At 46.9% G+C, this 15,752-nt stretch overlaps 1 pseudogene; it reads right to left on the reverse strand.

Moving 5' to 3' along the window:
• Window positions 1-3,032: 3,032 nt before the first annotated feature.
• On the reverse strand, window positions 3,033-9,798 carry LOC119923906 (annotated as a pseudogene).
• Between the last annotated feature and the right edge of the window lie 5,954 nt (window positions 9,799-15,752).

Raw genomic sequence — 15,752 nt, forward strand, 5'->3', positions numbered from 1 at the left:
AGTAACTCGGGATCCCCTAAGGGAAGTAGTGACTGAGACCACCCTCAGAGTGTTAGCGGGGTGGCCCACGATGGCCCCCAGTTCCTTGTGATGGCTATGGACAGTACCCGAGGAACCGATGGGACAGAACCAACCACCCTGAGCTTATTGGAGTATTCGGGAAAAGGCTGGACTATTCAGATGGGAGACTGTCAGGTGCTTCCCAAGATGAGGGCAATATTAATGGAAAATGATAATAATAATAGTAAAAATAATACTTATCGTATTTGTTAAGCTCTTACTATGTGCCAAGCACTGTTCTAAGCACTGGGGAGGATACAAGAGAATCATGTGACCGAGAAGCAGAGTGGCTCGGTGGAAAGACCATGGGCTTGGGAGCCAGAGGTCATGGGTTCTAATCCCAGCTCCGCCACTTGTCAGCTGTGTGACTTTAGGCAAGTCACTTCACTTCTCTGGGACTCAGTTACCTCATCTGTGAAAAGGGGATTAAGACTGTGAGCCCCACGTGGGACAATCTGATCACCAATATCCTCCCACCAGAGCTTAGAACAGTGCTTTGCACATAGTAAGCGCTTAACAAATGTCATCATTATTTTTATTATGATTATGTTGTCCCACGTGGGGATCACAGTATTAACCCCATTTTACAGATGAGGTAAATGAGGCACAGAGAAGTTAATGAGTTGCCCAAAGTCACACAGTAAGTCAGTACAAATCCTACACTCTACACTGAATGTCCCTGACAGGATTTCCCACTCCTTTTGTCCTGCCATTGCCATAAAATTGGGATTGAGAAAAACGATGGGTGAAAACAACAACAGCCTTGAACTAATGTACCTGAGATCATTTCCTCTTCCACCACTCCCGGGTGTTCCTGTCAGGCCGCAACAGGATTATGTAGCATTTGGGGATGAAGATGCAGCTGAGAAGCCCAGCACTAGAGGCCAAGCCCCAGGTGAGACAGGCACCGTATCCAAACTGATTATTATCTTTGTACCCTAACACCTAGTACAATGCTTGGCTTACAGTAAGTGCTTAACAAATACCACACATAAAAAAGAGCATTTCCCCCAAGGACCATTCATTCATTCAGTCATATTTATTGAATGCTTACTGTGTGCAAAGCACTGTACGAAGCACTTGGGAGAGTGAGTTCAACAATAAACAGACACATTCCCTGCCCACAAAAAGCTACAAGTCTAGAAGGGTAGAAAGACATTTACATAAATAAATGAATTACAGATCTGTATTTAATTACTCTGAGGCCGGGAGGGGGAAAGAGCAAAGGGAGGAAGTTAGGGTAAAGCAGAAGGGAGTGGGAGAAGAGGAAAGGAGGGCTTAGTCAGGGAAAGCCTCTTGGAGGAGATGTGCCCTCAATAAGGCTTTGAAGGAGGGGAGAGTAATTGCCCCTCAGGTTTGAGGTGGGAAGGTGTTCCAGGCCACAGGCAGGATGTGGGTGAGGGGTTGGTGGTAATCAATCAATCAATCGTATTTATTGAGCGCTTACTGTGTGCAGAGCACTGTACTAAGCGCTTGGGAAGTACAAGTTGGCAACGTATAGAGACAGTCCCTACCCAACAGTGGGCTCACAGTCTAAAAGATAGGTAAGATAGGTGAGATTGGTAAGATAGGTGAAACTGAGACACGGTGAGGAGGTTAGTATTAGAGGAGTGAAGTGTGGCCTGGATTGTAGAAAAAGAGTAACGAGGTGAGATATGAGGGTGCAAGGTGGTGGAATGCTTTAAAGAAAATAGTGAAGAGCTTTTGTTTGATGTGGAGGTGTTTCGGCAACCACTGGAGGTTTTTGAGGAGTGGGTGACACGGCCAGAACGTTTTGGTAGAAAAATGATCTGGCCAGCAGAGTAAGTATGAACTGGAGAAGAGCGAGACAAGAGACTGGGAGGTCAGCAAGGAAGCTGTTGCAGTAATTCAGGCAGGATAGGATGAATGATTTAATTACTGTGGTAACAATTTGGATGGAGAAGAAAGGATGGATTTTAGCAATGTTGTGAAGGTGGGAACAACAGGATTTAGTGATGGATTGAATCTGCGGGATGAAGAAAAAGAAGAGTCAAGGAAATGCCAAGGTAATGGGCTTGTGAGACAGGAAGGATGGTGGTGCCATCTACAGTGATAAGAAAGTCAGGAGAAGGACAGAATTTGGGTGGGAAGATAAGAACTTCTGTTTTGGACATTTTAAGCTTGAGGTGATGGGTGGACATCCAGCTAGAGATGTCTTGAAGGCAAAAGGAAATATGACGGCAGAAAGGGAGAGAGATCATGGCTGGAGATGTAGATTTGGGTACCACCCTCATAGAGGTGGTAGTTGAAGCCATAGGAGTGACTGCGCTCTCCAAGGGAGTGGGTATAGTTGGAGAATAGAAGGGGACCCAGAACTGAACCTTGAACAACCCCCACAGTTCGGGGGTGGGATGCAGAGGAGGAACCCATTAAGGAGCCTGAGAACGAACAGCTAGAGAGATAAAAGGAGAACCAAGAGAGGACAGAATCAGGGAAGCCAAGGTTGGATAACATTTCCAGGAGAAGGGAGTTAGGGAGTGCCTTGCCCTCGACCCCCCACCCCCACCCCACCAGCTCCAAAAATCTGGCATCCCAGGAGCATCTGTGAATTTCTCCACCATTCCCACCAGAACCTGTCCTTCAAGGACAATTGTCCAAGACCCTTGGACTCTTGGACCCTTGGAGTTGTGTCTCCAGAGCAGCTATGCACTGGACTAGGGATTATTTGATCCCAATATGCAGTGGTCTTCAGGACAACCAGGCAGGTGATGTCAGCCTTCTCTGTAAGAATCCAGCCTCGGGGAGGGAAGAGCCCTGAAGGCCAGGGGACAAACACCCCAGTGATCCACGGAGCATCCAGTCCTGACCTCTGACTCAGGTTGGCCACCAAATCCTTGCTGGATGTCCCTGACAGGATTTCCCTCTCCTTTCATCCTGCCATTGCAATAAAATCAGGGTTGGGAAAAATGTTGGGAAATAAGAACAACAGCCTTGAACTAATGTACTGGAGATCATTTCCTCCTCAAACACTCCGGAGGGTTCCTGTCAGGCCGAAGCAGTAACACGTAGCACTTGGGGATGAAGATGCAGCCGAGAAGCCCGGCACCAGAGGCCAAGATGGAGAAGATCTCCGCAGCTACCGTGGCCTTCCCCTTGGTGCTGTGCTATGCGGAGGAACGAGCCCCAGACGCTACAGAACACTAGCATGCTGAATGTGATGAACCTGGCCTCGTTGAAGCTGTCGGGCAGCCTCCTGGATAGGAAAGCCACAGTGAAGCTCACCAGGGCCAAAACGCCCAGGTAGCCCAGAGGGCAGTAGAACGCAGTCCCGGAGCCCTCGTTACACGCAACAGTGATGAGTCTCGGCTCGGAGTGCGTGTCCACCTCCAGAAAGGGGGGAGCGGTGCCCAACCAGATCATGCAGATGTTCACCTGGACCAGAGAACAGGACAGGACTGTTGAGGTCGAGGCTCTGGGCCCCACCCACCTCCTGACCCTGCTCCCCAAGCTCGTGGTCCTGAAAGCCAGAACTACGGTGAAGGATTTTGCCAAGACGGAGGAGATGTCCACGGTGAACACAACCCCAAAGGTCATTTGTCGAAGGAGGCAGGAGGCTGGTGTGGGCTGGCCAATGAAGGTCAGAGCACAGAGAAAGCAGAGCATGAGGGAGAGGAGAAGGCTGTAGCTGAGATTGTTGTTATTGGCTCGGACTATGGGGGTCTCTCGGTGCTTAATGAAGATCCCGAAAACCAGGGCTGTGAGGAGAGAGAAACAGAGAGACGTGCAGACCAGAATCAGTCCCAAAGGTTCCTTGTGGGACAGGAAAGTCACCATTTTGTGGAAGCAGCCATCTCTCTCCATGTTTGATCATCAGGACACTTCACACAGTGCTCTGAGTCGAAAAGGAAAGAATCATTCAGTCACTCAATCAATCCATAGTATTCATTGAGTGCTCAGTGTGTGCAGAATGCTGTACTAAGTGCTTGCAGGAGTACAGTGCAACAGCATGGGTAGACACGTTACTTGCCCAGAAGTTCACAGTATAAAAGGGAACACAGACTGTAATATATATAAATTAATAAATAATGGATAGGCACATAAGTGCTCTGGGGTTGAGGGTGGGGTGAATATCAAGTGTATACAGCAGGAGGAAAAGAAGAACAAAGACTTACTACCCCTTATAGCACATATTTCCCTCCCCCAGGTCAGGGTCACAGCCCAAGTTGGGATTTTTGCCTCTACATCAAACCCGACCTGTCTGGTCTGAGAACTCTATCCTACCCCTATTCCCCAACCCCCCCCGCCCAGTGCCTAGTTTGTGTTTTCAATCCCTTGCTCTCACCCTGCACTCACACCAGTCCATGGGCAGGGAACTGCTGAGGAAAGACTCTTGGACATCTGTGTCTGTCATCAGGCATAGCTATCTCTTGTCTGCCTCCAGGCTTTACCGCTGCCTGTCTCTGCCTCCCCATGCCCCAGGTCTCTCACCATCTGGTTCGTTTCCACAGGCTGTGGGACAGTGAAACCGGTTTGGGGGCAGACTGTGGTCATGCAAAGAGCTGGGTCTCTGCACACACCTACCTGTCTGGTTGGAAATCTCCCCCTCTAGGCACCGAACACAAAAATAGCAGTAAATGGCCACCCCTTTCTGGGCAAGGTGTTTCTGAATCCGGGTCCACAGTTCCTGCTGCACCGTGAACGTGGAGCCTGAATTCTCATGACAGGGGACAGTGACACTAAGAGTGGAGTTCCACAGCCCCGTACCCACTTGAGTAATCCTGAGACCCTCCCACCCAGAGGCTTCCCCACAACCTCTCTACAGGTTTGAATACCAACAAGGGCAGGGCTACAGCTATCCCCTTCTCCACCTCCCTGCTTTTCCTCCTCCCTGCTCAGAGTCTGGGGCTGTAGGGGACCAGGGGGACCAAGTCCCATTTATAATCCATAGAGAAGGTCACCCTGAGCCTACCCCAGGGTCAAGAATAATTTCCAGACATCCCTTCCTCCTCCCACCCTTGCTCACTGCAGGAAGGTTTCTTTCCCCGACCTCCACCGCCACACACCCCTCCGCCCCAACCCGACAGCATAAACCTTAAATTCTTGACTGTAATCGGAAAGTTGTGTCTGAGAACCCGTGCCAGGAAGGTGCAAGGTTCCGAATAGATGAATACTGAAATATTTTCATTTATCTTTGGCCGTCTTGGGGCTGCCATTCCACTCCTGGAGTCCTCACTGGGGAAATTGCTTTGAGATTCCCAGTTCACCAAGCTTGGTTACTGTGATCACCAGTATGTGATCTCACCGTGACTATGTGGGGATCACATTCCTAGGTGACCTTTTGGCAGGGTGACACACCCATAACCAACTCTAGCCCTTGGAGATGACTAGAGGGAAGCCATGACAGTTCAGGCCTCTCTCCACATGAACCCCCCTCTGAAAGAGCCAATCCCTACCTAACCTAGCCCAAGAGATGGCCAAGCAAAGACAACAACAATTACCATCTTCCCCTCCACGACACCAGGGACACAGCTCTCATGGTGATCTCTTCATGTCAGGCTGTATGGGTTTAAGGCTCAGCTGAGGCTCTTCAGCATCAATGGCACTCACCGGACGGCTACATTGCATCCCCAGAACCCTATGCCACGGAGAAGCAGTATGGTGTAGTGAATAAAGTACAGACCTGGGAGTCGGAAGGTTATAGGTTCTAATCCCATCTCTGTCACTTGTCTGCTGTGTGATCTTAGGCAAGTCACTGTCTCAGTTCCCTTATTTGTGAAATGGGGATTGAGACTGTGGATAGGGACATGGAATAGGGACTTTGTCCAACCCCATTTACCTGTATCCACCACAGTGCTTAGTACAGTGCCTGGAACAAAGTAAGCACTTGGGAAATACTATTATTGCTATTATTATTATTATTATTAGCAGGGAGCAGTCTGGAGGGAGGGCACTAGGCTGGCATCAGATGGCATCATATGACAGGGGAGAGAGGACCGATACCATTTTGAGTTGTAGCTCCTCCCCTTCACCTCGGGATTGGCAGAATTAATAGGACCCCCCAAGCACCTCCACCTGGGCCACTTTGAGTGTTTAATTGCCCCTGATGTGTCTGACTACAGTTCCCTCTACCCCTTTTAGTCTCAGATCATTCTCCCCTTGAGGATCAAGGTCAATGTTTCTTTACCACCTAAGTATTCTTTCCCAGCACTAGTTACAGTGCTGTGCACACAGTAAGCACTCCCTCAATACAATCATTACTAGAAGTCTGGGGACTACTGCCCCAGGAAAGCTGGGAATTCCCATTGGCTGTTTACCTGAGAGGATCCCCCGGGCCACATGACTATTGCTTCATTAATGAAAACATCTTGGCCAGGGGGTGCCTGGGGGTCCACCTCCCCGACTATCACCAACTCACAAATTCTGTTGGAAAAGATCACAAAGTTCAGAATCCCAAATTTTCCAGTATATCTGTGGTTCTCATTCAGAATCACTGGTTCCCCCGCAGGGTTGTCAAACTGGACTTTGCTCAGAAACTCATGGAGCCGAAATGGATAAAAGGAAGCTCTGGAGACTCCTGACTCCAGGGGAGGTGAGATTAGCTGCAATGGAGATTGATGTGTTTAGTTGGTTGTTTGATGGTACAGTGCTTAGTACAGTGCTCGGCACACAGTAAGCACTCAATAAATCTGATTGAATGAATGAATGAATGATAGAACTTGTTAAGCGCTTACTATGTGTAAAACATTTTTTCCAAGTGCTGGGGTAGGTGCAAGTCATTTAGGTCAGACACAGTCCCTGTCTGGCATGGGGTTCACAGTCTTAAGTGGGAGGCAGAACAGAAATTGAATCCCCATTTTATAGTTGAGGAAACTGAGGGACAGAGAAGTTAAGTGACTTGTCCAAGATCACACAACTTACAATTGGAACAGCAATTGGTAGAGCTGGGATTAGAACCTAGGTCCTCGGACTCTCAAGCCCACACTCTTTCCACCTGGCCATCCCGACAGTTGGGTCAGTGATTCAGAGGTTGGTTTTGGATGGCCAAATTTCCCCTATGTGACAACTGAAAGTCAGCATGACTTATTGGAAAACTAGGGCCTGGGAGTTGTAAGGCCTGGGTTCTAATCCTGGCTCTGCCACTGGCCTGCTGTGTGACCTAGGGCAAATCACTTAACTTCCTATATCTCAACTGTCTCATCTGTAAAATGAGGATTCAATACCTGTTCTCCCAACTACTTGAACTGTGGGTCCCATGTGGGACAGGATTGTTTCTGTCTTCATTATCTTGTATCAACATTCCTGTTTAATAAAGTGCTTGGCACCGAGTAAGAATTTAGCAACTATCATTATCATCATGACTTCTGAAGGAAAGTGAAACTGGTTGTCAAAAAAGGAGACCAGGAGCCGGAACAGTCATCCCAAAGGGAGGTGATTTCTGCTCTCTCACCTTTGGCCCTGCTGATGGCTCTGCTTCTCCAGATCCCTCTTCCTCCCTCCCACCTCAGCCACCCATCCCAGGAGTCAGGGTAGTCTTTGTCTCTCCCTCTCCCTCTCTCTTGACATGAAAGGGAGAACAAAGAAGGTAACCCAGGGACAACTGACCTCCTCATGAGAGTATTCTCCATCTCATCCGTACATAGACAAGGAGGAGGAAGGGGAAGGGCATTGTTGTCTAACAATAAGGGACTGCCCCACCCCAGTACAAGTTACCCTGCTCTGCAGTTGGCTTGTGGAGATTGGGAGCGGGGAGCAGTGCACAGGAGAGACAAGGGCAGGGGTGATGACTGAGATGATGAGGATGGAGACATATGAAGCTGTGCTCTGTGACCACCCCCTAAACCCCACCATCTCCACTGGGACAGCATTGGTTATTCTAATGGATATAAATTTGAAGAAAGCAGTACTCATGGTGATAGTCACCATCTGAGCGCATGGGTGGCTGAAAAGTCCAATCTCAGATGCATGGTCCCAGCCAAAAAGGCTCTCCCGTGTCATGTTCTTAAGTTTAACGTTTGCAGCTCCTAGAACTGTGTTCTCTTTTCCCTGAAATGGATAAACTACATCCTAAATCAGTATTTGCATCAATAATATTTGTGAATTTGAAGTTCTTTATTCAATCAATTGTATTTATTGAACACTTACTGTGTGCAGAACACTGTACTAACGCTTGGAAAGTAAAATTCAGCAACAAATAGAGGCAATCCCTACCCAACAACGGGCTCACAGTGTAGAAGGGGGAGACAGACGACAAAACAAACTGAAACAAGTAGACTGGCATCAATTGCATCAATACAAAATAAATAGACTTGTAGTTATAGAAATAGACAGATAATGTATCTACCAACTCTGTTACACTGTACATGCCCAAGAACTTAATACAGTGCTCAGATCACAGAAAGCATTCAGTAAGTACCATTGTTTAATTGATTGATTGATTAAGACATTCCGTTTTTGCAAGGATGTGTCTGGCTGGGCCAGTTGAAACACCACTGATTATAATTAAAAGAAACCAATTTTTATTGTCCGAACCGTAGCTACAGTTTAACCAGATGCCCAAGAGGGATTTCTTGCATTAAGGCAGTGTTTCTCCATTCTCCTACCTGCGATTTTATTTCAGTGCATGGATTTCTAGGACTTGGTCTCTGAACCCAGTCCTGTATATGTCAGAGGTTAAAGGATGAGGTTTCTCTGAAGGAGTAAGTTTCGACAAGGCCCTAAACTTCTTAACTTCAGAAGGGCCTTCCTCTTGTGACCTCTAGGCTGAAAGCACCTTGTGCACAGGGAATGTTTAGACCAACTCTGTTGTAATGTACTCTCCTAAATGCTCAGGACTATGCTATGAACAAAGTAAGCTCTTTATAAACACCACTGGTCAATTGATAGATTATGTTGCTCTCTATGGCAGTGGGAGAATATTACCTGCCATGGACGAGGCACCAGGTAGTCCCCATTTTCCAGAGATTCCAGGTCTGAGCTGGATAGGAAAAAGTCCTGGAGCCCCTGGGCCATGGAGTATATGGCATTGTACAAACTGTAACTCAGGGCAGAAATTGTCAGAGAAAAAATGTGCATAGGCAGCATCTCCAAAGAAGCATTTTCTGAGCATTTTCTTCCACACAGTTCAGGCAATGAAAAGGAACAGTCAAAGACAGACTCCCAGAATTCCTTCAAGATATTGGCTTCTGGATAATTTGCTGGTTTAACTGTCTGTAAACAATCTCTGAAACCAGGAACCTCTTTAGCAAGGTTCGCCAGAGTCAAAGTCCCATGAAAATCCTATCTGTTTGTTTCATACATCGTGCTCAAAGTAACGTCCCAGTGAAAGATGGTGACCAAAGCCATCTTGGACAGTCCAAAAATCTCTATGACAAATCTCAGAAAGTTCAGGGACTCTGCATCCACATAGGCAGCCATTACTGAAGCTGATGTAGCCATGACACTGGAGTAGATTCCCCGGGCAGAATATAAGTTGAACTTTCCACTAGGGATCTTCTTGGTAAAAGCTGCACATACAATGTTCCTGACCATCTCCCTGGTCACATCCAAGAGGAATCTCTCTCCTCTCATATCACCTGACACCACGAACCCCACCCAGGTCCAGCTGAAATGCACCATTAACCGGACCATCCCTCTAGGCAGAGAGGAGATCCTGGGGGACACCTGATAGAGAGATGGAAACTGTACCTTGTCACTCAGGATCGGGTCAAATGGGCCATAGGTGATCTGGATAGAGCACAACAGAACTAAGTGGGAGGTGTGAGAATGTAGCAAATCCATCAAAAGTATTTACTTAGCTCCTGCTTTGGAAAGCACATTGTCATACCACCAGGGAAAAGATAAAATAAAGGCAAAAAGCAGCAATACCTACTCTAAAAGAGGTTTTAGTCAATTAGTCCAATTTATTGAGCATTTACTGTGTGACGATCACTGGAAGAGTAAAATAAAACAGGGCTAGTAAGCATGTTTCCTGCCCACAGTGAGCTAACATAGGAGGAGACAGACACTGACATAAATTATGGATATTTATATAAGTGCTGTTGGGAGGGTGGGTGAATGAAGGCTACAGAGCTAATCAGAAGGGAGTTGCAAAAGGCAGAAGGTGTAGGGGACAGGAAGGTTTATTCGGGGAAGGCTCCTTGGAAGGGATGTGGTTTTAGAGAGGCTTTGAAGGTGGAGAGAGTGATCATCTGAAAAATATGAAGGAGTACAGAATTCTGGGCCAGTGACAGGATGTGGGTGAGGGGTCAGGAGCGACGTAGACAAGATCAAAGCACATTGGGTAGGTTGACAGTAGTGAGGGAAAGTTGTGAGCTGGGTTGTAGTAGAAAATCACCTCTGTGCTGATGACACCCAAATCTACAACTCCAACCCTGATCATTCTCCCTCTCTGCAATCTTGCATTTCCTCTTGCCTTCAAGACATCTCTACTATAGGATGCCCTCTTGCATTTCCTCCTGCCTTCAAGACATCTCTAGTAGGATGTCCTTCTGTAACCTCAAACGTAATATGGCTAAATAATAACTTCTTATCTTCCCACCCAAACCCTGTCCACCTGTTCACTTTCCTGTCTGTTGATGACACCACCATTTGTCCTGGCTCACAAACCCGTAACCGTAACCTCTCTCCTAGACCCCCTTCAGTCTGGTTTCCATTCCCTACACTCCACCGAACCTACCCTCTCAAAGGTCACCAATGACCTCCTTCTTGCCAAACCAATGGCTCCTACTCTATCTTAATCCTCCTCGACCTCTCAGCTGTCTTTGACATTGTGGATCATCCCCTTCTCCTCAACACGTTATCCAACCTAGGCTTTACTGACTTCGTCCTCTCCTGGTTCTCCTCTTATCTCTCTGGCAGTTCATTCTCAGTCTCCCTCATGGGTTCCTCCTTCCCCTCCCATCCTCTTACAGTAGGGGTTCCACAAGGGTCAGATCTTGGTCCCCTTACGTTCTCCATCTATACTCACTCCCTTGGTGAACTCATTCGCTTCCACTGCTTCAACTATTATTTCCACTCTGATGTCACCCGAATCTACAACTCCTCCCCTGTTCTCTCTCCCTCCCTCCAGGCTCATAACTCCTGCCTTCAGGACCTCTCCACCTGGATGTCTGCTTGCCATTTAAAACGCAACATATCCAAGACTGAGCTCCTTATCTTCCCTCCCAAACCTTGTCCTCTCCCTGACTTTCCCATCACTGTGGACAGCACTACCATCCTTCCTGTTTCACAAGCCCACAACCTTGGTGTCATCATTGACTCCAGTCTCTCATTGACCCCACATATCCAATCTGTCACCAAACCAGCCTGTCTCACCTCCGCAAGCATCGATATTATCTGCCCTTTCCTCTCCATCCAAACTGTTACCATGCTGGTTCAAGCTCTTATCTTATCCCTACTGGATTACTGAATCAGCCTCATTTCTGATCTACCATCCTCCTGTCTCTGCCTGCTTCAGTCTGTACTTCACCCTGCTGTCCGGATTATCTTTCTACAGAAAATCTCTGGGAATGTCACTCCCCTCCTCAAAAATCTCCAGTGATTGCCTATCTACCTTCGGTTGAAGCAAAAACTCCTCATTGTTGGTCTCAAAGCTCTCCATCATCTTGCTCCCTCCTACCGCACCTCCCTTCTTTCCTTCTACAGCCCAGCCCACACACTCTGCTCCTCTGCCGCTAACCTCCTCATTGTGCCTTGTTCTCGCCTGTCCTGCCATCAAGCCCTGGCTCACATCCTACCTCTGGCTTGGAATGCCCTCCCTCCACACATCAGCCAAATTAGCTCTCTTCCTCTCTTCAAAGCCCTACTGAGAGCTCACTTCCTCCAGGAGGCCTTCCCAGACTAAGCCCTCCCTTATTCTCTCCTCCTCCTCCTCTCCCTATCGCCCCCACTCCCTCCTTCCGTCATACCCCTTCCTCCTCCCCACAGCACTTGTGTATATTTGTACATATTTATCACTCCATTTTATTAATGATGTGTATATATACATAATTCTATTTATTTTGATGGTATTGACACCTGTCTACTTGTTTTGTTTTGATTTCTGTCTCTCCCTTCTAGATTGTGAGCCCATTGTTGGGTAGGTACTGTTTCTATGTGTTTCCAAATTCTACTTTCCAAGCGCTTAATACAGTGCTCTGCACACAGTAAACACTCGATAAATTCGATTGAATGAATGAATGAACCTTGACATTATCCCTGAAACCTCTCTTTCATTCAACCCACATATTCAAGCCCTCACTTCATCCTGTCAGTTCTACCATCACGACATTGCTAAAATCCACCCCTCCCTTTCCATCCAAACTATTGCAACATTAATGCAAGAACTTATTCTATCCTGCCTTGATTAATGTTATCCACCTTCTTGCTGACCTCCCTGCCTCCTGTCTCTCCCCATTCCACTCCATATTCTCCTCTGTTCTTCTCTACCATTTTGCTTCAAAACCGTTCTAACCATGTTTTCCCACTCCTCAAGAAACTCAAGTGCCTGCCCATCCACCTCTGCATCAAACAAAAAGTCCTCACCATTGACTTTGAAGCACTAAATCGCTTTGCCACCTCCTACCTCGTCTCCCTACTCTCCTAATACAACCCAGCCCGTACACGCCAATACCTTCTCATTGTACTTTGATCACATCTTTCTCTCTGCCGACCTCTTGCTCACTTCCTACCTCAGGCCTGGAACACCCTTCCTCCTCGTATCAAACAGATAATCCCACTCCCTCACTTGAAAGCCTTACTGAAGGCACATCTCCTCCCAAGAAGCCTTCCCTGTCTAAACCCTCTTCTCCTCTTCTCCCACTCCCTTCTGTCTCTCGCTGACTTGCTCCATTCATTTATCCTCCTGTCTATCACGACTGCACATATGTATAGATCTGTAATTTATTTATTCATTTATTTGTTTATATTAATGTCTGTCTCCCCCTCTAGGCTGTGAGCTCATTATGAGCAGGGAGTGTATGTGTTTCTTGTATTGTACCCTCCCAAGTTCTTAGCACCGTGCTTTGTATACAGTAAGAGCTCAATAAATACAATCGAATGAATGAATGAAAAACAAGATAAGATAGGAAAGGGCAAGTGATTGAGTATAATGAAGTCTATCGTGAAGAGTTGCTTTTTGATGAGGAAGTTGATGGGCAATCACTAAGGTTCATTGAGGAGTGGCAAAACACAGGCTGAATTGTTTTTTACAAACATGATACAGGCAGCAGAGTGAAATATGGACTGGGGTGGGCAGTGACAGGAGGTAGGGAAACCAGCAAGTAGGCAGATGTAGTATCCAAGGTGGAAGAGGGTAAGATCTTGGATTATCATAGTAGCAGTTTGGTTGGAGAAGGAAGGGCAGATTTTATTGATGTTGTGAATTGGAAACAGATTGAATATGCGGTTTGAATGAGAGAAACTAGTCAAGGATAATGCCAAAGTTACAAGCTTGTGTGAGAGAGAGGAAAATGATACTGTCTACTTGATGGGAAAGTCATGGAAAGGACAGTGCTTGAGTAGGAATATGAGGAATTCTGTTTTGGACATGTTAGATTTGAGTTGTAAGCAGGACATCCAGGTAGTGATGTATGAAGGCCGGGAAAATATGAAACTGCAAAGAAGGAGAGAGATCAAGGCTGGAGAGGTGAATTTGGGAATCATCAGCATAGAGATGGTAGTTGAAGCTATGAGAGTGAATGAGAGGGTTATTTTTAGGATAGAGGATATACAAGACTATTTGAAAGCAGTGGGGAATAAGCCATTGGAAAGAAGAAGCCATTGGAGAGTGAACAGTTGAAGATAGCAGTAGGGGAAGGAAGAAAGGAGGAGATGAGTATTTTGATAAGGTGTAAAGAGGTGGAGCCAGAGGAGCAGGTAGAAGGGGTAGATTGGGAGAGTAATCCATTAATCACTTGTATTTATTGAGTATTTACTGTGTGCAGAGCACTGTACTAAGTGCTTGGGAGAGTACAATATAAAAACGTAACTGACATGCCCTACCCACAGTGAGCTTACAATCTAGAGGGGGACTTACGGTCTAGAGGAGGAATAGGAGATGTCTTCATGGGATGCTTCAGGGAAACGTGGGAGAGTCAAAGAAGGGGCAGGAGGAGAGAAGAACCAGATAGGAGCAGAGGAGATTTTAAAAAGAGCACCCCTGATAGTTCCAATTTTATCCAAAAAGACATGGCCAGGTGAGGGAAAAGAGATGGGTGGGGCAGGGTGAAAGGGGACTGAGGAAGGAAACAACTGGCAAAGGCAATTGGCATGGTAGTCAATAAGGATGGAGCAATATTCTTGCCAGCTTGGGAAGAGGGCAAGTTAAAGCTGGTGAGATGCATCTGACGTGGACTAGGTTGGCCTGATATCTGGATTTCCACCAGCACAACTCCACGGCATGTCCACAGGAGAAAAAGAGGAGTGCTCTAGGGGTGATCCTGTACTGTGGGTTAGTGGTACAAGATTAGTAAAGGGAGAGGGGAGTGAGTGAGTTGAGTCCATTAGAGAGGGTGGTGTTGAGGGTGTCAATTTGCACATCAAGGATAGGTAGTTTGAGTATGGAAACTCAGTACACAGTAAGTGCTCAATAAATACGATTGAATGCAAGAATAAATGGGGCATAACGAGGAGGTTGTGTTTGAATAGAATGTGGTCTAGTGAAAACAGGACACCTGGGTTCTAATCCCAGCTCGAAGTCACTTGGGCAAGTCACTTAACTTCTCCAGGCTTCGGTTCCCAAAGGGGTTTCAAAAAACCTGTTTTCCCCACAACTTAGACTGTGAGCCCCATGTAGGACCCGACCATCTTGCATTACTATCCCCTGCTCTTATCTGGTCCTTTTCTCCTCTGCCCCTTCTTTGACTCTCCCATCTTTCTCTGAATTGTCCCAAGGAGAGATCTCCTGCTCCTCCTTAGACTGTAAGCCCTCCTCTAGATTGTAAGTTCGTTGTGGGTAGGGAAAATCTGTTATGTTGCTATATCATATCTCCCAAGCACTTAGTACAGTGCTCTGCACCAAGTAAGGAGAAGGCAAGGTAAAACAGGTGAGATGCATCTAACATGGACTAGGTTGGCTGGATATCTGGATTTTTGCCAGCACAACCCCACTGCATGTCCATGGGAGAAAAGGAAGAGTGCTTTGGGGGTGATCCTGTACTGAGGGTTAGTGGTACGAGATTGGTAAAGGGAGAGGGGAGTGAACGCGTTGAGTCCAGTAGAGAGGGTCGTGTTGAGGGTGTCAATTTGTGCATCAAGGATAGATAGTTTGAGAATGGAAACAAAATGGGGCATAAAGTCACGAGAAAATTGGTGCAGATTAAAAGAATGAAGTTCTCGATGGAGAACAGGAGAGAGTTCACTGTGGGGGCAGGAAAGGGACAGGTGTCAGGTGAGGAGGTTGTGTTTGGATAGAGTGTAGTATTGTGGAAAGAGAACACCTGAGTTCTAATCCCAACTCCAAGTCACTCGGGCAAGTCACTTAACTTCTCTAGGCCTTGGTTCCCAAAGCGTGGTTCAAAAAACCTGTTCTCCCCACGACTTATCCTGTGAGCCCCATGTGGGAACTGGCCATCTTGTAGGGCAAGCGTTTAGCCTATAATAAGCACTTAACAAACACCATAATTATTATTAATTAATACTACAGGGAAATGTCATAGTTGAGGAGGGGAGAGTTGGGAAGAGTGAGGCTAGTACAATCACTAGGGAGGATGAGATCGAGTGCATGTCCAAGTTGATGAGCTGGTCAGTGGAGT

The sequence above is a fragment of the Tachyglossus aculeatus genome, unplaced genomic scaffold (assembly GCF_015852505.1).
Source record: "Tachyglossus aculeatus isolate mTacAcu1 unplaced genomic scaffold, mTacAcu1.pri scaffold_67_arrow_ctg2, whole genome shotgun sequence".
Taxonomy (NCBI): domain Eukaryota; kingdom Metazoa; phylum Chordata; class Mammalia; order Monotremata; family Tachyglossidae; genus Tachyglossus; species Tachyglossus aculeatus.